At 39.9% G+C, this 24,052-nt stretch overlaps 1 protein-coding gene across 1 annotated transcript in view; it reads left to right on the top strand.

The window, feature by feature from the left end:
* Positions 1-941: 941 nt before the first annotated feature.
* The window catches only part of has3 (hyaluronan synthase 3), a 205,029-nt gene continuing 181,918 nt past the window's right edge, over positions 942-24,052 (top strand). The window contains exon 1 of the mRNA XM_053319198.1: positions 942-951. The gene's annotated coding sequence lies outside the window, so the exon portion shown is untranslated. The remainder of the gene's footprint in view (positions 952-24,052) is intronic.

The raw sequence follows: 24,052 nt of genomic DNA, 5'->3' as shown, positions 1-24,052 counted from the left end.
AGAATAAAGAAGTAGACACACAGCATCCAATTGATGTTCCCTTTACCGCAATGAGAGCTCTGGCAATAGACATGCTGGGTATTAGACAGATGGGCTTGCTTTCAGTGGAGAACAGCATGTTCATGGATGTAAAATAGACAATCAAAATGTTGGTTTTGTTGACAAATGTGTGGACTGCCAGATGCATGCCAACCTGTCTGAGCAGAAACATCTGAGCAGGTGGATCCAAAAAGTACACACTGAGAATACCCCAAGGTTCATTTTTTTGTATTTCACCCCACCCTCCAGGCATAAAAAAGGGAACTAGATATATGTATATATGCAATCAACAGTGAAAACATGAAATGACTTGGGCTACTATAATGACTTTATGAAATTCAGCTTGTTGCACAAGTATACATTCAGTGTTTTTCTGTAGGGTGTCATGGACCTTAGCTTAAGAAACTGGTACACCTATCACAAATTCATTATGGCATTTGTTCACTGATGTGTCATTTTTTTGTGATCATATCTGTATTGAGTTCTGCTGGTGTGTGGCGTCATAAAAAAAAAAGAGGCAAATGCCACTTGTCAGTGTTATAAGGAAGGTCTGCAGGTGGTTGTTCAAATCACTTGTTGTGACAGTCCTAGTTCCCCTCAAGTAGCCCCGAAGCAAGAGAAGCTACCAATTGTGTACCACTCTGCTGCAAAACCTCCTGCAGCTTTATGTAATACGTTGCAATGTCAGGCAGGTGCTTGCAATGTGTCACTGTGTTTGTATAAGGAAGCAGGTGTTAGTTTGGGAGATGAAGTGTGACAGGTGAAGGATCTATCTGTTCAATGTGAGAGGCATGTGCCAGAGGCAGAGACTTGTTTGGAAAAGTTGGACAAACTAAGTTGTGAACTTAGAGCCCGACCGATGTGTCGGTCAACCGATATTATTGGCTGATATTGGCCTATCACAGATATATCGGTACTGGTGAATGTTGTCCAATCTGTGCCGATTTTTTAAAAAGTTATATAAGCAGCATTTTATGTATACTTGATCATTTTTCTTAATTCAACTTTAATATATGCTTTTTTTTTTTGTTCAGTGTTTTTTATTTATTTATAGCTAATTATAATTATTGCATTTCCAGTAGTGTTTACTGTTTCAGTGCACTGATGTCATTTAAACAATAAAGTTCATTACATTCTTTGTAATAAGTGTTGATAACCACATTTGAGGGATCATTGTGTGTTTATGTATATATTCTGTACATGTAACCAATATATCAATAGCAGCATCAGCCCCCCAGAATCAGTCGGGCCCTAGTGAACATACAGTTTAGCTTGTGTAGGCCTTGCATATCTTAAGTAGGCAAATATCATTAGTACTGTGTGTGCATGAATCAATGTGCATCAATCCATCAAAATATACACCCACAACAGCAGCCTGTAAATATACTTTGTGCGTGTGTGTGTGTGTGTGTGTGTGTGTGTGTGTGTGTGTGTGTGTGTGTGCACCTATCTACAAGCTGCGGTCAGTTTGTGTGCATGCTTAGTCATACCTATTATAGCCTCCCTTTTGTTCCAGACGGGTGGCAGGAAAGTAGACAGACCGCTTCATCCATCACATCAGCTTACTGGTCAACTAAGGGCTTTGTTCTCTCAGGATTACGGTGCACTCTTTAAATGTTTCTGCCTCACTTGGTAGCACATGTACAGACAGCCATCATACCTCTTTAACTTCAGTGATGTTCAGATTTGGAGCTTTGAAAAAGCCCCATCCTGCTCCTGCTAGCAAGCAGTTGATGTAGCTGGTTGCTATTTTGTTAGCAGCTCCACAGTTGGAATCGTTACTGGTACCATGAAAATCACTGATCTGAGCCTCATGAGTCTTACCACGTCGCTTATGAACATATTGTCACCAGAAATGTTCATGTCACTGATTTTCACGCCTTCCTCTACAATATTTTCCAGTTAATCTGACATGTAAAGAATAAGCTGCTGGCTCTGTTCCTCAAGTAAAAAAAAAAAAAAAAGAAGTTTCTTTTCTTTCTGTCTGCCACTCTGTTGTATGCCAATGCAGAAAGGAGCGGTTCCCAGGGCTGCTGTCTGTCACGCATTCACTTCACCTTCTTATCTCTTTGTCTCTTCTCACCCTCTCATCTCTCCGCGGAGTGAGGGAAAGCACCCCAAGGGAGAGCGAGGCAGAGCAAAGGGATCCCTCATGCTCTCTTTTCAAGAAACGTCGAGGCCTAGTTAATCAGCTTCCCCCTGCAAAACCAGAGAGGCTCTGCTGCTCTGAACCACACATCTAACTCAAATTTAACACATCAGTTTACAGTGGTTAAGTGAGCATGCATGCCATTTTAATCACATCCTGTGCAAATGAGAGACGAGGGGCTACAACTCTCTCAACATTCTGTAACCAGTGCAGCATTTATACTTTTTCTAAATATGAATCCTTGCAATGTAAACTCCTCCTCTAAAAGAAATGATGTGCAAATTGGAGTGAGACTGGACAGACAAATGTAATTAAAATGTTAATTGTAGGATTACTTATCGTCATGACAACACTGAATTCAGATAGGAGAAGTGAAATGTAACACCAGACAGTATGCACAATGACTCTGCAGCTTTTAGTTGTTCTCAGAAGCTTTGAGGCAAATTAAATCAGAGGTTTGCAGTAATTACTCGGTGTGGGCCGGCTCTCATATATTAATCCCCTGTTGTGTTGTAAATGTAATTGACTTTTTCTATGCTTCTAATTGTTTATCTGGACACAACTGGTAATAGAAATGTTACGCCTGTTGGGATATAATGGTATATTTGCTTTGACTAAGCTCTTACGAAATAATGTCAGACATGCTTTAGTGTTCTGTTGTCAGGGCTACAGTTGCTCTGTAAACTCGCCTCCACTGAAAACTGTCCCATCGTTTCAATCTGTGCACCTACGCCTCAAAATATTGACTATACTCCCTTAACTTATATTGAAATATATTGTCTCACTAGCTGACACGGCTCCTGGCTCACAGAGCTGATTCTTGGTAATTACAGTTGTTAATCCAAAGCTGCTTTTCTCTTCCCATATCCGTTTACATTAGATTAAAGTGATAAAGCAATTCTGTCTCACAGGTGCAGCTTTTATGTTTTGGCTGATAGAAAAACTGATTAATGATCAGCGTTGGGCAGTAACGCAGTCACAGAGGCGTGTGTCATTTGTCTGCTGTACACAGTAAAGTGGAAGTATAGAGGAAAGATGGAAAAACTTCTTGCCATCTGTGTACGTGGCTCATAAGGGAGAGATGCTCTTGTAATGGTAACATTGTTTATAGAGTGTAGACTGGGGTGTCCCCCAGTGTGTTATTCATTATTAGGGCAGAGCATCGTCTAGCACCTAGAGAGCCCAGGGCTTTACTGAGGCAGGCTTACCCAAGGAGTTTGCTTCAAGGGCTGAATTCCAAAGCAGTGTCATCCCTGCCTGCATGTGTTTAGATGGATAGTCTCTGCAGCAGTAGCAGCTGGCACTGGGCCTCAGGACGAAGGACTCTCCTCCTCATCTTCCCTTTTGTATTCCTCTCGCCTCTCTCCTTAGGACTCAAGACTAATGGAAAGAAAAGGAAGGGAGGGTGAGAGTGGAGGAACAGCCTAGAGACACTAGCAGGGAGATTAGAGGGGAGAGAGACAAGTGGTTGGTTCATGCTTTCTGTGTGGCTGGAAAGTGCGGGAGCACCGTACGAATGCAGACATGCCATCTGTGTGCTTTGGCAATCTTGTTTCTTGCACCACCTACTCGGGCTGTCGCGGTGAAGGAATTTCCCCTGCGGTGATTCAGGGTGATTCAACAGCGTGGTATGCCGTCTACGCGGTATGTGGTATCAGCACCAGGGTTTCTTTTGGTGAAAATCATGTCATTTTAGTCTGATGATCTGTTGGCTGAATTGAGCTGCAGTACCTGACTAACACTGGTGTTGTGGCAGGAAACAACCTGACCTGGGATTAATTAATGGAGTCTGGTTGGACGTGACTTTAGATTTCATGATTGGTGGAAAAAACACTTTACCTCACAGGTTAAATGGTAGCCTGGTCGAATGTGTGGTGACCTGGGAGAGTTTCAACATATAACCAAGTCAAAAATTTCATACAGTGTTTTAAACTAATTAGCATCACCACCGACTCCTGTTCAGCTTACCACAAGCCCGGCTCTGTTATGAAGGCTGTGCACCAGCTTAGCTCGTGCTCAGTGCACAAGACACTGTGTGAGCCTGGTGGGATTCTCCAGGACTACTGGTCTGGACTGGGTTGGCCACCAAACACTCAGTGCACAATGCGCTGATGTGTAAAACAAGAAGGGACCTCCGAAGGATCTCCGTTCTTGCATCGCACAAATATAGTTTATAATGTTTTCTCACTTGAAGACAGCAACTATCAAGTTTAAAATCACAACTGATAATTAATCTGCTGTACCTAGCAAGCTAATTAAGCTAAAATAAGCTTAAAATTTAAAACTTAAATTGTTTGTCTCTGGCTCACATTTTAATGTTTCCAGCTGACTTGTTTTAAAATGACAAATATGTAAAAGAGGTATTGATAGATCTATGATATTGTGCTCAAATACTAAAGCAATGTTTCATGAAAAAGTCCTCATCCAGAGGTAGAGTGGCCACCAATCGGAAGATTAGCACTTTGATTCCCGGCTCCTACGGTCCACATGTCAATGTGTCCTTGGGCAAGATACTTAACACCAAATAGCTCCCGATGGCTGTGCCAACGGTGTATGAATATTAGATTCTTCCTGATGAGCAGGTTGGCAGTCTGCATGGCAGCCCCTGTTGTCAGTGTGTGAATCAGTGGGTGAATGTGACATGTAGTGTAAAAGTACTTTGAGTGGTCAAAAGACAAGAAAAGTGCTATATAAGTACAGTCCATTTTCTATCTAAGCTATGAGTGGACAAAATCTCTCTGGTTTAGTGTATTGTCATATGGTGTCGGTAGTTCCAATCTCTTTTTCTTTCTTTTTTTTTAGAGCCACTCCTGGTTGCAGCCTTTTCTGCAACTTTTAAAGCTTCAAATGGTACACAATTTCACACACAAAACAGTAATTGTAAGAGCTGTTTCCAGTCTCTAAACTGTCAAAAACTATTATACTACACATGTTTTCCATCTGAATTTTGTTAACAGCCATTTCTGTTGGACATCAGGGATGTTAAGCACCAACTGGGATTTCACACTCACAGAGAAATGCAGTTTCTGCCAATGTAGCAGAACTAGTCGCTGACAGTATGAAAGCTGTGAACAGGTCAGAACAGGAATAGCAATGATCAGTCTCGTTGTAAGGTGCATATAGGTCACACAGTACTCACCTAAATGCAAATTACAGAACGAATTACAGCGCAGAGCAGATTAAAAAGCAAAAAAAGAGGGAGAGTGAGGGAAGGAGGGAGCAAGTGTGAGAGAATCTTCTTGAATGATGAGAAGCTCGAAGAAAAGGTGAAGTGAGAGAAGTGGGGGTATTTAGATGCAGGAGGTAAAGAAGGCTTAAATGTAAAGCCGCATGGCAGGTATGACAACAGTGTTAGATTGTGTGTGAGAGAAAGTGTTGGCAAGTGACTCAAGTGTTAAGAGAGTAATAGTTACATGTGAATGTGAGCAGTTTTGTAATGGTAAATGAACTGGATTTATATATCACCTATCTAGTCTTCTGACCACTCAAAGTGCTTTACACTACAAGTCAACATTCACATATTCACATGTTTCATACACTGATGGCAGAGACAGCCATGCAGGTGCCTGCTCATCAAGAGAAGGATCTTATCTTACACACATGCCAACGGCAGCAGCCTTTAGGAGCTATATGTTCAGTATCTTGCCCAAGGACACTTCGACATGTGCACTTGAGGAGCCAGATATCGAACCACTGATCTTCTACCTCCTGAGCCTAATCAAAATAATTGAGATCTACAGGAACAAGTGAGAGACAGTAAAGTTACACAAAGAGTCATGAGATGCTAGCATGAATCCATTCTCAAAATACAGGAGATAAAAGTGTGGAAAGGGGAAAAGTAAAGATGAAGAAGGATAGGAAGACTAGCCTATGCCTAGCCTGTGCTCATCATTTTCTATGATTCACACTTATTTATGGTCCCTACAGTAGCACACTTTACAAAATAACCCATCTTAATGTCGTGATGCGTGTCTGAGTAGAATTTCCATACAAATGTTAAGGAAAATCACTTTTATATAGGATTTTAAATAAAATCCTGCCACATGGGGTTTCTATACAATAAAGACAATAGAAAGACAGATTATAGGAGGACCGAAAGCAGTGAAAATGAGTAACCTATGGGAAGATGATAAAGGGTATATAGAATGAGCGGGGAGATGAAAGCAGGAGAGAGAAGTTATTGTCTTTTCTATTTCACCGCTACCTTTATTCAGCCATCAGAGAAGAAATATTGTAAGTGCTTGTAACGAAGGGCCCTTCATTACAAGAAACTATGGGAATGTTTGCACTTTATTCACAGTTTGCACTTTATTAGCAGTTTGCACATTGCATATTTGCACATTGAACTTTTGTTGAGGTGTGGTTGTGTTTTCTGCCAGGCGGAGGTATGGATAGTCTGCTTCATCTGAGGGAGAGAGGAAGTTAGATTAGATAGGATTGTGTGCACACCTCCAGTGTATAGTGTGTATATATGTATATACAGTATCTCACAAAAGTGAGTACACCCCTCACATTTTTGCAAATATTTTATTATATCTTTTCTTGGGACAACACTATAGAAATGAAACTTTGATACAATTTAACAGTAAATCTATATGCTATACAAGCTGTACACTTATATCAAAGTTTCATTTCTATAGTTTTGTCCCATGAAAAGATATAATAAAATCTTTGCAAAAAAGTGAGGGGTGTACTCACTTTTGTGAGATACTATATGTATATATATATATATATATATATATATATATGTAGTGGGTTTGTTTATTCTGGGGGGGGGGTGTAAATAGCGAACAGCAATACAGCATTAGGAATCAATGCATTGTAATAATATTGTTTGTGGGGAGCTGGGAAATCATGTTGTTTAAAGAAACCCGTGAGTGGAGGCCTCCAATTAGACTGGACTGGTGACAGGGGATAAAAGGCGCCAGCTACCATCTGCCCTTGTTGCTGGTCAGGTATCTCAGTCATGTATGCTGCTGTGCTGTGCCGCTGTATGTGGTTTTGTCTTATTTGGTAAATAGGCACCCACTATTTGGTGAAACCTGCTATCGCCTGTGTCTGCATCTTTGCTGCATCATCCAGCCGCTTATGGTCAATCTGACAGTGCTCTTTAAGTGCACCCATTTTTTCCAATAATTGGACAAATGCAATGCTATTCAATTCAGATACAGGGTCCAACGACTCATAAATCCCAAAAATAGAATGTTGAGTGAACAACTGACGAGAGAAGTCCATGTCCTTTTGATTCAGAGTGATGACTCAGTGTTTAAGTATATATCAGTGTATATCAGATTGTATAGACAGACAGTAAAGAAGTTGTGGAGCAATCAGGGAAAACAAAAAGCGGCCGAATTTGCTTCTATATCAACAAAAGTTGGTGTAAAGATGCAAAAAAGATTGCTAAGTTAAGACAGCAGCCCAAACATGGAGACTTTATATATAAGCATCAAGCCATTTAATCACCGTGGGAGTTTTCCTCCTCCATCCTGGTCCTGGTGGTGTTTACATCCCACCCCAGGCAAGACTGAATGACACACTGCAAACCCTGGCCGACCAGATAACTGGCTTGGAACAAAAACACATAGACTCACTTTTCACAGTCCTTGGGGACTTTAACAGAACAAAATTAAACCATGAACTACTAAAATATAGACAGCATATTAATTTTCCAACCAGGGATAGCAACACATTGGACCACTGCTCTGTTCCCCGGGCAGCTTTGGCACACTCTGATCACTGCTTGGTTCATCTAATGTCAACCTATAGGCAGAAACTAAAATCTGCAAAGCCTATGGTCAAAACAGTGAAGAAATGGATCAGTGAAGCAGAGCAGTAACTGCAAGATTGTTTCGACTACTGATTGGAGTGTTTTTGAAGATGCAACTGGCAACCTGAACGAACTGACTGACACGGTGGCACCTTACATCAGCTTTTGAGAAGATGTGTATACCAACCAAGACCTTCTGCACAGACAATAATAACAAATCACGGTTCACAGCCAGGCTAAGACAATTTTGTCAGGCCAAGCTGGGATCCCTACAGAAGTGGGGATGGTGCCCTCTACAAGGAGGCCAGAAACTCACTGACAAAAGATCAGATTTCGCCTTTCCACAAACCGGAACATAGCACTGGTTTTGGGCAGGTGCCAGTTCGTACTTGCTTTAACTAGTGAACCGTCTAAAAAGGCGGCTTTCTTTTCCACAGGCGAGAGAGCCAAGTCATTACTTAACTGTACATGTCTCCGGTTTCCTAGCAACATCAACGCCAACTTCAAGCACTTCACACTCCAACTTAGAAAGTGGCAGTAATGCACCTTAACACTGATTGCCATCCACGATAAAGCAGAAAACAACTTTAAGCAGTGGCAGACTACATCATAGCTTTACTTTCTCTGGTATGTATTGCATACTACTTACTAAATGAATGATCAAGTATCCCATTACCAGCAAACTAATCACACTGAAATATATTCAAGCAAGACATGATTGTACGACATGACTGATGGCCATCTCAACCAGTGTCACACTGTATTTGGTGACCTGCAGTGTGAAGAAGTACCCAGATCCTTTACAGCCAAATTAAAAAATTCTCACCCCTCACCCACTCAGAACACCCCAGAAAACCAGGAGAGCACCAGGTCCAGGCGCTGTCTCCCCCTCCTGTTTTAAAGCCTGTGCTAATACACTGGTTCCAATCGTCACGTAGGTCTTCAACAGATCATTGGAACTGTGTTAAGTCCCCTCCTGCTTCAAAGGCATGCTGGTCCCCAAGAAACCCTCCATCACAGGACTGAATGACTATAGGCCTGTCACTTTGACATCTGTGGTCATGAAGTTCTTTTAACAACTGGTGGTATAACTGAAGAATGTCACAGGACAACTGCTGGACCCACTGCCGTTTACCCACTCGGCTAACCAGTCAGTGGATGATGCAGTCAACATGGGTCTGCACTACATCTTGCAACACCTTGACCACCCAGGGCCATATGCAAGCAAATCCTGTTTGTGGATTTCAGCTCAGCATTCAAGACCATCATTCCAGAAATCCTCTTCAGCTCACTGTATCCCCTAACCATCTGTCAGTGGATCATCAGCTTCTTGACAGGTAGGAAATGGCAGGTGAAGCTGGGGGAAATCACTTCTAGTATACAGACAGTCATCACAGATGCTCCCCAGGATTGTGTCCTCTCAACTGTACCTCCAATGACCCAACTCATGAACTCCTCAAGTTTGCAGATGACACTACAGTCATTGGACTCATACAAGATGAAGATGAAGAAGTTGAACGGCAAGTGCAGTCAGAACAACTCATGACAGTGGAGATAACCATCGACTTTAGAATACATGCCTCAGCATTGCCCCCCACCCCACACACACACACATACACAATCACCGACAAACTTATTTGAACCGTGGAAATGTTTCAAGTTTTTGGGAACTTCTCATGACCTGAGGTGGGAAACCAACATTAACTCTATCCTCAAAAAGAAAGAGGATGTAGTTTTTGCGACAACTGAGGAAGTATAGTCTGCCACGGGAGATGTTGAGCCAGTTCTACACCACAGTGATCGATTCTATTCTATCCATTACAGTGTGGTCCGCAGTAGCCACAAAACAGGATAGGAACAGACTGTATTGAACAGTAAGGACAGCAGAGAAAATCATTGGTGCTTCCCTGCCCACCCTCCAGGACTTGTACTCTTCAGGAACCAAGAAAGAGTCAGGGAAAATCATTACAGATTCCTCACACCCTAGACACAACCTCTTTCAACCCCTCCCCTCTGGCAGGTGCTACAGGACCCTGCATACCAAAATGACCAGACACAGGAGCAGTTTCTTTCTTTTGCCTTGCCTTGCCTTTCATAAATAGCTAAACAGTATGTTCTTCTCTGCCATAGCTTCTCTTGTTTCTTCAGTAGATATAACACCCTGCTTCACATCTACGTACATCTACATACTGTTTTGTACAAACACTTTGATTATACAGTAAGAGTATTTTCTAAATATTATAAAGCAATTGCAAGGAGAGTTGGGATATAAAGAAAGAAGAGGGGGGACTGTTTGCACTGATTTTCTCTGTGGTTCACAATCTGCATCTATTGCATGTGACTGACTGATCATACTGGCTATACATTAGGGCTGTGGTCAAAAAATCGATCCGCGATAAGATATCGATTCACGCTGAAAAAGCACGATATCGATCCAAAAATGTCTGGATCGATCTTTTCCAGGTGACTAAAGGCACTATTTTCTTTGACGCGCAAGGCGCACTATAAAAAGCGAGTGCCGGCTAAACGAAACCGAAACTTAAGATAGCGAGATGGCTGAAGCGGCACCACTAAAATCACCTTCTGGAATGAAGGCTGATGTTTGGCAACACTAGCCTGTCTATGCATACTGTATCTTTACCTATTAAATACATAAAAACATTAAAAGCGGAGAAAACGGTTCCCTTTCCCTCCGTCCAAAATGCTGCCATTACGATCAGCTGATAGTCAGCTGACATGACCGACTGGCCTCTCTCTCTCTCTCTCTCTCTCTCTCTCTTTTTCTCTCTCTCTCTCTCACGGCACCACTAAAATCACCTTCTGGAATGAAGGCTGATGTTTGGCAACACTAGCCTGTCTATGCATACTGTATCTTTACCTATTAAATACATAAAAACATGAAACGGAGAAAACGGTTCCCTTTCCCTCCGTCCAAAATGCTGCCATTACGATCAGCTGATAGTCAGCTGATCGTAATGGCAGCATTTTGGCATTTTGGCGTTTTATTTTTTTTTCAATCAAGCCATCTGTTACATGAACAACCTGTAAATGGCATTTCACAAGTATCTGGTTGTCAAAGACTGGGTACAGGGGGTTCTTGTAGTTTTCCAATATAGAGGGCCACTTAATTTTAATTTATTTATATTTTATTTGGTCATTGTTGTTTAGTTCTGGTCATTGTTTTAATGCCATGGATATGTTACTGAAATTTCAAATAATACTTGGATTTTTGTCTAAAATAAATACTTGATTCTTGACTCTTCTCTCTCTGTGTCCCTCTTACACGTACACAATCACAAACACATGGGACAGTATTTATTTGCATTATGTCTGTAAATAGATCGATATCGGATCGAATCGTGGATCGAATCGGATCGTGACCTTACGAATCGGAATCGGATCGATCCAGGAAATTCGGATCGATTCCCAGCCCTACTATACATTATGCGTTTCTGTGCCACCTCGTGTGAAGCGGCTGCTTTGTTTGCTGATACTGACTTTGTCGTGTGTTGCCAAGTCATTTTAGGCCAGTGTACCTGCTGTCACTTGTTTGAATTACTTTCAGTAGCACACAATAATCTGTTTTTTAGTTACAGGACAAGTATGTCCTAAAACAATAGACACTTTTTTTTCTGTAATCATTCCCCCTGTTCATATTGAAAATCTACAGCCCACCGCCGTGCAAAAAATGTAAAAGTTTATCTGTCAATATATGTCAAAGTTAGTGTTTTTAGAGCCAAAGTCCCTATTTTTCTTACTATGCTGAACAGGGAAACACTGTCAGAGGAAACACAAAGAGGGATTTTTTTAAAACTGAAAAGACTGTAAATGTGTAAAATATCCACATTATTTGAATAACCCTGATGACTGAAGCCTCAAATGACTCCAGATAAACCTTTAAATTAATTTTGTCACAAAACAAAGCCTGTGGATTTTGTCCCCCATCACCTACATTGTAAGAACATTTGGAGCATATCATCTAATGGTTAGTACAAACAAGAGGAATGATTACAGCTAGAAAAATCTGCTTCAGTGTTCATATGGGCTGCTGACTTTTTAAATTACATTTAGAATTAAATTGTTGATAAATAATTGACTTCGCTGTAAATATGCTGACAAACATAAATGACAAGAAATCAGCTATTGCTTTCTAACAGTGTATTTGTCAGTTGATTGAAACAGGTGGTGTGACCTGACATCAAAACAGGTTTCATAACAACCTGTACACATGTACTTAATTTGGGCATCGCCTCACCTCACATCATCACTGCTTTGCATGAAGTTGAATTAAACTATACAACTATACGCTCAGTTTGGTAATAAACCTGAAATGTCCTGGAAATATGAAAGCAAGCTGATTAGACCTTTTCAACATCATGTTTTTTTCTTTGGAGAAGCTTGAATAGCTTTGTTGTTTGTAGCTTATTCAGTATTATTGTAATTATGGTGTAATTCAACAGTATAATAACCTGAGTAATAGAGGCTGATGAATTGCTCATGATGCAACCAACAACAACAACAACAAAGCCCTTAAAGTAACATTTCACTTTTTAAAATATTAATATCTCATCATGTTGCTGTTCTTTAAATGGCTACGTGTAATTAGACTTAATTGTATGAAATAAAAGTTGAAAAGTTGTAGGTGTGTGGTGGAGGTGAAGTAGAATCAGGGAGAGATCATGCCTGAAGCAAATGGTTTCATGGTTTTTCACTGAGCATGTGCAGCTGCAAACAAAGTGCGTCTTGTTAAGTGCTATCCTGTGGTGATACCTCATCCTACACTGTGCTCACTGTTCTGGCTCAGAGATGTAAATTGTGTTGGATAAATGGGACACGGCCTCAGACGAAACATCTCCTAGTCAGCGTAAGGCATTATTTCGTACTAAATTAAAGCTTTGTATGTTAATGGTTTCTGTTTTTCAGTCTTTTTGAGGTTGAATGTGTGTGTATGTGGCTTCAGGCGATGCTGCCGCGAGCTTTTCTCTGTACAACATATTTCCTGGCTGATAACATTGTTGCAAGTTTATGAAATACATATGTTTGGTAATTTAGTTCATGGGAAAAAAAGGTGCTTTAGAGCAGCATTAATTGACTTTTCTGGGACACAGGACACGGTCTAAACTAAATATTTACATATGATCATCTTTTAAAGTTGTTATCGAAAACACACTAGCAAAATTGATTAGTGCAGTTTTAAAGAAAATTGTAAGTAATGCAGAATTGTTATTGTTACTCCTTATTGTCAGATGCTTTATGTGAAGCACTGAGGCTTTTGAGGCTTTTCCTTCTACATGAGCCAGTCAAACAGAGGCCAGCTTATATTATCACTGGTTCCCCAGCGATACGAGGGAATTAGGCAACAATCTCACAGCAGTACAATGACATGACATTACTGTATCATGGAAACAAACAGAACAAAGTTAGTGATTGTTCTTTTGCATTTTTTGTTTGAATTTGTAAATGATCTTTTTCATTATCTTGCTGAATCTGGCTGTAATCTTTGTTCTTCTACAGTTAAGCATCCACCCGAGCCCAAGGGTGTAATTACCCCACCCTTGCTCCCTTGCCTACAGTAAAAGAATAGCAGTGGTAGTAGAGGCGCTGCTACAAATGGAAAGCTGAGTTTTGTCACAGTGGTGAAAATCAGAGCAGTTCATGGTTTAGTTTGACCATATCCGTGACTACTTTGGCTCCTCCTCGCAGCACAGTTGGGCCGTTCAGTCTCTCCTCAATAGTAATCTCACACATTTATTCTCGCTCGCTCTTCTCGTTCTATCGGTCTCACTCTGGCAAAATTACAGATAAAGCATGCTCTACATGACATGTAAACGCATTCACACAATATAAGAGAGTCTTTCACACAAACAGCCACACCATTACTCATTTGAATCCACCAGCGGAAAGATGTCAGATGTGTTTAATTGGCCACTGGGGAGCTAATGGATGGACCTTTTTTTTCTCCCTCGCTCATTCTCTCACTGTACTTCCTCTCTACACCTCCCTTCCCTCTGTTTGACTGTGGATTAGAGTCCAAACTCACTGAAAATAACGATATTTAATACAGACTCACTCAACATGTACGGCTAAGCCGAATACAATGCGTTTCAATCGCTTGATTCAAAATAGGTTGACGACGTCTTTAATTCATTTCATGAGGGAATTCTTCAGTGACTCCGCCATTTAAATGTGTTGCTTGCAGTCTTATCTGCAAATTGATTTTGGCGGTGGCAGCTGTGTTGTGCATTCATAGACTTGACACCCATTGTCACATGAACGGATTAGACAGCTTAATGTTTTACATTCATTTCATGTTAGATGAAATCAGGTAAATTAAATTGGTTTTAAAATGTCCCTCCACTATACAAGCAGATACACCTCATTATAGAGGTCAGCATTACTCTTGAGGTATTTCCTGCTTTGCTGAACGATACCACTGTTCATATCAAACCAACCACTTGTTTGTAATAGTGGCACACTCTGCTGATGGTACCAAAGATCGATACAGAAACCTTGTGTATAACAATGAGCAAATATGAATAGTGCTTCACATTAAAAGGGCCTAAAAGGAGCATAAAAAAGGAACAAAGAAAAATATGAATGTAATATAAGACGGAAAATAAAAATAGTAATAAAAAAGTAAAACTAGTACATAGTAAAAGTAGTAAATAGTAAAAGTATAATACAAAATTTTAAAGGACTAGTGTGTAGAATTTAGTGGCATCTAGTGGTGAAGTAACAGATTGCGACCATCTGAATACCCCTACCATCACCCTCCCTTTCCAAACATGTAAGAGCAATTATGGATAGAGCTGCGAAACTTACAATGTAACACGAAAGTCCCTCTCTAGAGTCGCCAGTGTTTGTTTTGTCCATTCTGGGCTACTGTAGAAACATGCTGGGCTCCATGGAAGAGGAACCGTTCCCTATGTTAATATTAAGGGTTCCTTCTAAGGTAACAAAAACAATTCTTATTTTCAGGTCGTCATACACTAATCGAAACATACTTATGAATATTATATGTAATTTCTGCCAAATCCATTCCGCTAAATGCCACTAAATTATACACACTTCACCTTTAAAAAAAGCTCAGTAGTGCATCAGTGTGAAGATGACTGTCAGAAAAGCTAGTTAAAGGCTTAAGTGAAGAAGTAAGTTTTTAGCTTTCTTTTAAAAATATTTAGTGGGCTGGCTTCCCTGATATCTAAAGGTAGTGTGTTCCATCATTATACCACTCAACCAAGTAGTATTGATTATTTAAGAATAGCACTATTTCAGCTGTTTACGTAATCTTAGCATAGAAAATATTATCTAATGAACCCCGCTGAATGTCCTCTTCACCCCCTGTTACAAAATGTTCTTGTCAGTGATGTTATTGTAGCTGTGGGAGCTTGCCTCCATATTCAAATCCCCATCTGGTGTGATTATCTGTGTGACTCTGTCAGTTTCAATGACCTCTGGGGAAAGTACCGTTGATGCATTCATTAGCAATGCAAAAAAAATTGCCACCGACTTTGTTCACTTTTAAACACCTCTGTGCCCATCGTGATATCATGCATTCAACCCCACCGAACTTTATTACAGAAGTGCAGACACAGAGGTTTCCAAAGGCTGAATGTGTCAGGATGAAAAATGAGGAAATATGCATAACCACTACATTTAATGTATTTTATCTATTTGTATATAGACAGCATTACACTAGGCAAGAATAGCTTTATCATTAAAGTGCACACAGATTTATATATTGTCATATTATGTGGATATAAAAGAGAATTAGAAATCTACTTTAATCAGCATTTAAGAGATGTCTCAGTAGTATTCAAGAGTAAGAAATATAGCTACATACAAATACACGATATGACATGCACAAAACTGTAATTATTTAAAGATTGGACATCCAGTCATACATTTAGTACAAAGTATATTTTTTCAGGTCAGGAGACACTATTCTGAACTGATCCTTTACCATTGGACCCAGGCTCCTCTAATTATAGTCATGCTGACAGTACTAAACTTGGAAATTGCACTCATCAATTGCAGAGCACCAAATTATTCAAAATGCTGCTGCCTGAATCTCACATCACACCCTTCCTGTCCTGTCTTACACTGGCTTCCTGTGTCAGCTGGAGTTTATATGAAAGTTCTTTGAGTTATCTGTAAAGGTTTTAATGGATTTCTGTCTGGCTGTGTTTTTACACCTAGCTCACCCTCTGATTATCTCTCTTGTTAAATCTAAAAGCTGCAACCATCTCTGCTTTAGGTATTAAGCTTTGAAAGACACTAGAAGACACTACACAGTGATCATAGGGAGTTTAAATTTTTAACTAAAAACTTACCTCATCCTCTTTTTCTTACCCTTATCTGTTTAATTCCATATTTTACTTGAATTTCTATCATTATTTATATTTTCTTTTTTTGGTTTTTCATCTGTATAATTTACTGTATAATTGCATTTTCATTTACTGTTGCAATTTGAGAAATTATTTTTGAAAGCTTAAAAAGTGATAAGAAGGTGTAAAATATTAACATGAAATAACTTAATTAATCCTTCCACCAAATATCAGAATACACACATCTTTTAAATGTTTAAATCGTTTGTAACTTTTTGGTATAATTGTGTGTAAAACGTCAAAAAATAGAGGAAAATGTTAACTCGTAACTTTAATGGTAATTTATTCTTTTTCTCCTAACTTTTTTGTCTAACTAATCCTAAATCCTAAATCATTATACCAATGAGACCAGATCATCTTAGATTTTGGTTATTGTAATTAGGCCTGTCACAATAATTATCAACTTATTGTACAATAATGTAATTATCAATATCATTGTGTCTATATATGGACTTATTGTATGATACATGGACATGACCCTGATCATTTTATTGACCTCAGTATTGCCACACTTCACATTAGCAGCTAAGAGTCTATTCATGTCACATTGGCTAAACAAGTAGTGTCCTCCATTCCTCACTGTGTACGTCCTGAGTGGAGACTGCAGAGAAGAATTATTGTGATATTTGATTTTGTCCATATCGTCCAGCTCTACATTCATGCTCAAACATCTGAGTGAAGTAACAATATGCGGAGCACATTTCTGATTGGAATGTCACTTTAAGTACTGCACATTTTGTTTGAAGTATTAAGATTACAGCTCACCAGCAGCTCTCGGGTGATTGTGCAAGATAGATTAGGGATTGGTGGCAGTTTTTTGGGGCAGTAATCCAACTACTTCATTTCTCCAGGTGTGATCAGTCAGTTCCGGGGGGAAAAAAAGAAATGGATTTCAGACAGGTCATTTCGCCGGAGAGTCATTAAATACACCGTAGAATGAAGCCAGACTGTCTTAGAAACATTATGATAAAGTCAGAATAAATTGTTCGGCCTTGAATGAAGAATATTTAATCTATAAAACATTTAATCAGGACATATGGAAAGGCTTATCAAGTAGGAGGAACATGAATTGCATAATGAAGCTCTTTTTGCCAATTAAAATTGAAGGACTAGATTTTTGCAGTCATTTAGTGTAATCAGAGTGGCTGTGTGAGACAATAAACTGAAGGCAGCAATGAAAGAACAATCTCTTTCCATGAGATACAGATATTGGGTTTCCATGGCTACAGCCCAGTTGCAGGGCGAGTCCTTTTTTTTCTCGCATTTTTATAAAAACTGAGTCACTTGTATTTGATGATAAATAACACATTATCTTCTTTTCAAATTGGCAGCTCTTTGACTGCGTGTGGAATGATTTTTCTCATCTCGCTGCGTTTCATTTAATGTTTCTCCCTTCATTGTGTCGCTCGGGGCATGTCAGGGTTTGTCTGTGTTTCCAGATGGCGAGCAACACCGAAGTCACAGACACACACACACACACACACACACACATCCAAGCACAGATAGAAGATCCTGGTTGTTGCTGAAGGTGTTTCATTAAGTGGTTTTCACAGAGATAGATTCCACAAAGGTCTTTTAACCTTTAACTTGACTTTGACTGTAACTGAGGCTCAGATGCTATTAGCGGTGCACCTGCTCTATTAAGATTGTTGTTCTCTCAATTATAATTTATCTAAAAGTTTATGAATGAAAAGCAGGAAATTAGGAAGATAATCATGGGTGGATTTGGATCAGTTCCCACTTGACCTCTCGTCGAGTTCAACTGTGATGAACTTTCACATCTGAATTTGAGCAGCTTACCTCAGCAAGCTGTGTTGACAGGGCTGACCTTAAAGCAAACACAGAGCCAGAGACTCTACAATGGTGGAAGATTTTGCACCTTTTAAGCTGTGTGTCATCATACAGTCTTGAATGGTTTACCCTCCTTATAAGCAACCTTTTCTTAAAAACTCTCTTTACTGACTGACACAATGTTTATATCTGAAAACAAAATGCTCCAGTACAGAAAGAAAATGGAAAGAAGCTCAAGTTTTTATTTTATTTTTAGCAGGTGAATGAAAAAAGAAAAATACCAGCAGCAGCAAGTCTTACACAGTGAGGACAGAGCAACAATATTTGCTCTCTTGAAGCTTGGCAACCAATTACTGTAAAAATGACAACCTGTGACCATGTGACCGTGACACAGCGAATATAAAGAGGAGCAGATTGAGAGATGTCCTGGTCTACACATCATATTCTACAGGCTTCAGAAAACGTACAGATTCCCACAAAAATCACACCATAATCATTTGAACGTGTTTTTCAATGAGAATGTGAATAAATATCGTAATTGTATCGTAAGTATCGAATATTGTAAATCATATCGCAATCGTAATATCAGTAAAAAATAATCACAATCAGAGCTGAAAGGTGACATGGTTGCAGATAGTCAACGTAGTCATGATGGAGAGGGACAGAGAACAAGGTAAAGTTCAAACAGACAAAAAAGACAAAAGGTGGAGATCAAAAGGAAACAAGAAGAGCAAAAGGTGGTGGCATAGCGTTTTGGGTACCTGGAAAGACTGCATTTTATTGTTTCTGACTCACGCCATCTGCAGCGGTGATTGAAATAGAGAGAGAGAGAGGGAGAGAGAGAGAGAGAGAGAGAGAGAGAGAGTGGGCTGATGGAGGGGAACGGTGAAAAATAATGACAAATGACAGCTTTGAGTGGCGTTATGAGAGGGTAAAAAAAATGAAAGAAAGCATGCAGAGAAGTGATGGAAAATGACTAGAGCCTGTTTGTTCCTTTTTAAAGAATTAATCAGAACAACTGCAATTGACAGATGTGTCTACTGTAAAGATGGACACCCGAGAGGATAGAAGAGGAGAGAGATGATGAAGGTGTGTGTAGTGACAGCATCATTTTTATTTTCATAAAAACACTGCAGTTACAGTCATGATTGGAGGAGATGGATGAGGATGAACAAAGGGACCAGAAAGTAATTGGAAACAAATGCTAAATGGAGGAGATAGAGGGAAAACATGGGCGTGGATTAGGGTTAGGGTCAGGCGTTGGGGGAGTAGATCATGAGAGAATGATTAGCAAAAGTCATAACAGCTGCTATTAACAGATGTTTCTACTGTGGGATTTTGCTGACGCCTCGTATTAAACTGTGATGGTGAGAGGAGAGGAGAGGAGAGGAGAGTAGAGTGGAGACGGAGACAGTATTAGATCGGACTCATCCCAGACAGATTAATGGCAGGCTGGCAACAGCGTGTTTAGTGAAAGCAACAGTTTAAGGCAAGTAATTAACATAATTAAAGATGGTAATTACACCTGAATCTCCCGGAAGCCTAACTACGTTCCCCCTTTTCTGCATGTTTATCATCTTTTCATGAAACGCAGACTTGTCAGACTGACGCTCAGTTTTCTCGGGAAAGCCTTCGGTGTCAATCACTATTCAGCAGCAGTGCACAGAAATGTGGAGTAAAGCTGCTACAGGAGCTCAGCACTGTGTGCATTGTGAGGACTCCCTGCTGCTACATGCGGCCCATGCTGTTGACCAACGTGTGCATGAAAGCCGCTTGCAGGGAGGTAGATTCACACTGGAGTTAGTCATTGTTTTGCTCAGTCATTATACACTCTCACCTACAGAATGAAAAGAGGAGGTAAGACTGGACTGAGGGCATCATAGACGAAAGCACTCAACAGGAGGCAGAGCGAGAGAAAAGGCTGACATTTTTCCGGCACCTGTTCAGAGCTGTTCACAGAGAGCAGCCCAGCAGTAGAGTACCGGGTGATAATTGCTAGCTGTAAAAATGTGATGGCATCAGCCTTCTGGGAATATTAAAGGACAATAGGTAAGCCAAAAGCAGGTAACGGAGAGAGCGCATGTAGAGAATTTAGGGGGCGGTGGACGACAGTAAAAGTGACGAGCTTTCTGTTAAAGCCGGACAGAAATCAATGCCAGTGAAATGTTACCGCTCAAGAAGGCAGAATGAAAAGAAAAAAAAACAGACAGAATACAAAACACAGGAGTGGAGTTCACATTCTGAGAGCTGCTTCCAAGATGTATACATGCATTAACACCCAGATAGGTGACGCCTTTGGGATGGTACATTTGAGCTGCAGTATGTTGGTGTGGGACTCTGCTCAGAGTTTGCACTAACCTCAATGCATTATAGATCAACTCTGTTTTTTTTGCATAGCAATGAGATGCGAATGCAGTGCAGAAATGAGCATTTGTTCAACCTGGAAAACCTGGTGCAATAAATCATTTAACAGAAGATTTCAATGACAGATGTGCAGAATCTAAAAGGACATCATGGGTAACAGTGGGACATATAGTGGAAAATACAGACTGTTGTTTGCATTTACAGCTGCTAGGGTCCACAATTATCTGCATTTGTCCTTCACTTTCTCAAAAATGAATAGTGAAGTCAGTAAAGAATGCTCTCACTCGCATTCAGAGCATCTCTTATTAAAACTAAAGGGGCATAAGGCCAGCAAGTTAATTACATCTCTTGGCTTCGGTGACAAATGGAAGGAATGCTAACAAGCCGTTGCACAGAATCTCAAAAAAAATGGATGATGAAGTGGAAAACTAAACTAAAGTTCACGTTATAGCAGAATTCCTGTTACTTAAAGTGCAGTTTTTATGTGCATCTGTTTGTTGTTCGTCAGTGCACTTCTACACCCAGGGGACATCCGTAATGATGAACAGCGAAGTTATGAAAAAGCATCAGGACAGGCTGTAAATGTATGCTACTCTCTGACATGTAACGTGATATTTACAGTAAACACAGAAATAGAACATGAAAAGAAAGAAATGTGTCAACCGGGAGGAAGAAAATTTGTCCTAGTTCCCTGGCGCTGATTAGATGGGTCAAGGTTGGGGACTCTGTGGTTTGTGTTGCCGTAACAACCCCGCATCACTTGGTGGCTGCCATGGCAATACATCAAAAATAGAGTTGGGGAAAATAATAGCTCATTGCTGAGTGGGTGGTTTTTTTTTAGGTTTGTAGGGAGCCAAAAAAGGAGGCAGACTGTCTTCATAATGTAATTAGTTATCACATCCTCCTAAGTGCAAAGGGACATCAGGACATGCCAATACACATGGGAAGACGGATGCTTACAAAGCATTTATGGATTTCAGGCAGTAAAAACTTCCTTATGTAACTGAGGAATCAAACACAGGTAAAATGGAAGCTGAAAATCACATGCTCAGTCTCAGGCGACGTGTACTGTATGGCATTGAAAATATAGGAGGAGGAGGAAGAAATGGAAATTCTGAATATGTGGTGCACCTGATTTATATACCTGCTGGCTGACCACTGCGGCAGAGGAAACTATCTGAAATTTAACATCTGTGAAAAACAGAAGTAAAATCTGAGGCACATTTAGTTATCAGACTGACACAGAAGAGAAGAGACTACAGCAGAGAGAAACAATGAGAGGAGAGAGAGGTGGTGAGATAAAGTGTAATCAGTGGGGCTGCAATAACCCATCTCTCTATTATCACTAATTGTGTTGTTTATTCATTGTCAGGTAGTGAAAAATATCCTTCTGAACCTTGTTTTCCTCCACTGACAGTCTAAAAACACAAAAACAGAATTCTATATTCACTCACTGGCCACCTGTTCAATCTAATTCAATCCAATACAACAGCTCTGCTTCAAATTCTACTGTTATGAAGTTTATACATTTTCAGTTTGTGTTGCGTTGCATTGTCAAAAAGGTGATAATACTACTTTATGTTAATTATTGAGGTTATAGTGGGTGATGGTGATGGTATACATGAATGATGAGAGGTTCTGAAATTATGTATAGAGACTAATTATGCAGGGATGCTGTGAAATATGAACAGTATGTAAAGAGTAACATGTATGGTAATATTAGGAACACCATTTAATATAATGCATCTCAGTACGCCACCACCACTTAGTATGACCTCAGTAATAAACAAAGTAGAATTATCACTTTTATACAATATTAACAAAAACTGAAAATGTGTCAACTTCATAAAAGTAGAATTTATAGCAGAGCTGTTGTATTGGAGGGAATTAGATTGCACAGATGTAGAGGCTGGTGACTGTATTGAATTTTTTGTTAATGTGGTTGAAATGATTATTCAACCATCAAAATAATTCAAAATATTCTTGTTTCAGCTCTACTTTGTATTTTAAACAACAATAATTAGTTTGTGTCATCAGTAAAAAAAAACATTGCAGCAAACTTAAAGATGCATTAGAAAGTTCACTTACAGTGTCTCTCCATTTATCACCATAGTAACAGCAGAACAACAGCTTTTAGACTTTCTATTTACCACAGTAGTCTGCTGCTTGACTTGTTCCCTGACTTTAAATGACTCATAGCAGGTCCAGTCCTTTGTGTAATCATATATTCAACCAGTATTAGATTAGCATCTGTTTACAGCAATAATCTACTCAAATAACTAATTTAGTGACTGATCTTTTAGTTAATCTGACAACATCAAGCTATTATATATTCCCACATACTGCAGATCCTTCCTCTTGCAGGAGGAGTATTCGCTTGCTGATCTTCTATTAAACAAGTATTTCAACCAGTAACCAGTATTCTTCAGAAGCAGAAACCACTTTCTTTGGTGTCCCGTTGCTTTCCAGACACGCACAGCACGCATCAAAACAACCCAGCATCAGATCTTATTGAGCTCAAATCCAAAGAACTGTCCTCTTTGGTTGGACTGGGCTCATTTACATTTTAAGTCTTAGTAAACGCCCTGCCAAACTGAAAAATTGCAGTGGAGCTGAATTTCGCACCCTGATGGTAATTTGCAAGTGGGCTGAGTAAATATCCCCCCACAGAGTCATGCATGACGGCGTGGCACATCAGCAGCAAGCACAGTAGCCACCAGATCTGAAAGAAGTTGGTATGGGAGGTTTGTTTTTCTGCTTAGTATTCTCCCTTGACTCTTTTAGTCTATGTCCTGTCAGTCTACTGCAACATTCCCAATCCGGCATGGTGATATTTTGAAATGACTTCAGGACCAATCTACAGACACACAAGCAGAACTGGAGTTTGCGCCACGTTTAACCTCGTCGACTTTTTAGTGGAATGTCTGACAATGAAATAGGTTCAAATTGGTAAAATGGAGAGTAAAGCAGTAATGTGAACCCCACCCCCCCTTGAGGTCAAGTGGTTAGAGGGCATGCCACTTAATCGCAGCATCCCTGGTTTGAATCTGGCCAGGGACCTATGCTGCAGGTCATTCTCCTCTCTTTCTCTCACAGTTTTCTGTTGCCATTCCTGCCTGTTACTATCTAAATAAAGGCAAAAAAAAGCCCAAAATAAAATTTTTAAAAAGCAGACAAAATAAAAAGAGGGTTGCTGAAGACAAATAGAAATAGAAAGGAAAGAGTTGAGGTGAGCTAGGTTATATTGAGTTTAAAGAAGATGAAAAAAAAGTAAAGGAAGATGATCAGAGGGAAACTGGAGAAGAAATAAAGAAGTTGATGTGGTCAGTGAGCCTAATAGTTGTAAGTGACTGTTTTATCTCTGTGTCTCTGCAGGTTTTCCATGGAACAGGGAACCAGACGTCAAGCCAGACATGGCCATCAGAAATCCCTGAACAACAAATATAAACTCACAAACACACACACAGACATTTGATCATGGAATAAACTACTTCATAACTTTACTGGGAGCAGTGGTTTGTGCCTTAGGAGTCCAGGTTAGTCAGAAATACACAC

The sequence above is a fragment of the Scomber japonicus genome, chromosome 5 (genome assembly GCF_027409825.1).
Source record: "Scomber japonicus isolate fScoJap1 chromosome 5, fScoJap1.pri, whole genome shotgun sequence".
NCBI lineage: Eukaryota > Metazoa > Chordata > Actinopteri > Scombriformes > Scombridae > Scomber > Scomber japonicus.
This window is presented reverse-complemented; position numbering and strand designations above follow the sequence as displayed.